The following is a 1,540-nucleotide window of genomic DNA, read 5'->3' as shown; positions in this document are numbered from 1 at the left end:
TGTGTGTGTGTGTGTGCGTGTTTTTGTCTGTGTGCGTTTGAGTGTGTGTGCGTTTGAGTGTGTGTGTGTGTGTGTGTGTGTGTGTGTGTGTGTGTGTGTGTGTGTGTGTGTGTGTGTGTGTATTGGTCAAACACCAGCTACTCAGTTCTGAAAACCTGACAAACATCTGAGGTGTTTTTTCACCAAAATATGATAAAATGTTTACTCTGGAAACAAAATAGAAAAAAGGAAGAAAGAATCAATCTGACAGAAAACCAGAATAATCTGTAAACAAAAGCAGAGGAATGTGTGGGATATCTTTTACTCCTCATGATCAAAAAACTACAGATTAAAAATGACACTAAAAATGATCCAAAGATCCATAAATACAGAACTGAAAAAGAAATAGATTTTACACCCAAACAAAACAACACACACCAAACAAAACACCACACACCAAACCACACAAAACAACACACACCAAACCACACAAAACAACACACACCAAACAACACACACCAAACCAAACAAAACAACACACACCAAACCACACAAAACAACACACACCAAACAACACACACCAAACCAAACAAAACAACACACACCAAACCAAACAAAACAACACACACCAAACCACACAAAACAACACACACCAAACCACACAAAACAACACACACCAAACAACACACACCAAACCAAACAAAACAACACACACCAAACCAAACAAAACAACACACACCAAACCAAACAAAACAACACACACCAAACCACACAAAACAACACACACCAAATCAAACAAAACAACACAAACCAAACAAAACAACACACACCAAACCAAACAAAACAACACACACCAAACCACACAAAACAACACACACCAAACCAAACAAAACAACACACACCAAACCAAACAAAACAACACACACCAAACCACACAAAACAACACACACCAAACCAAACAAAACAACACACACCAAACAAAACAACACACACCAAACCAAACAAAACAACACACACCAAACCAAACAAAACAACACGTGTGTTACAACAAAAAGGTTTCTGTTATTTTATCTTTTTATTTCTTACAAAATCAGGCAACGATGAAAAAATTTAAATAATTATAGGCGAACAATAATAAAAAAAAATTATTAAATAAAAAAATTAAACAAAATTACACTTTAAAAAAAAAATCATGCGTAAAACACCAAAAATGGAAATGAAAGATAATATGTTTAAGTTTTAAAATAAAATGTAAAATTTAAATGTAAACCTCAAACACAACAAAGTATGCAAGAAAATCTGTGTGGAATTTAAAAAATAATAAAATAAAATATATATTAAAAAAATACATAAGTAAATGATTTATAATAATGTTATGTTAAAAAATCTAAAAGAAACAAGGGAAAAATGAATAAATAGCATATGTTTTTTTAATTAAATATAAAATACTAAACAATAATAATATCGAACGTATATAAAGAACGTCGCATTAATGTAGTATGATATAAAGAAGAAAAATAAAAATTACATCTGAACAACAATAAGATATTAAGTAACCAAC

Source organism: Tachysurus vachellii, chromosome 19 (genome assembly GCF_030014155.1).
Source record: "Tachysurus vachellii isolate PV-2020 chromosome 19, HZAU_Pvac_v1, whole genome shotgun sequence".
In the NCBI taxonomy this organism is placed as follows: domain Eukaryota; kingdom Metazoa; phylum Chordata; class Actinopteri; order Siluriformes; family Bagridae; genus Tachysurus; species Tachysurus vachellii.
Note: the sequence above shows the minus strand (reverse complement) of the source record.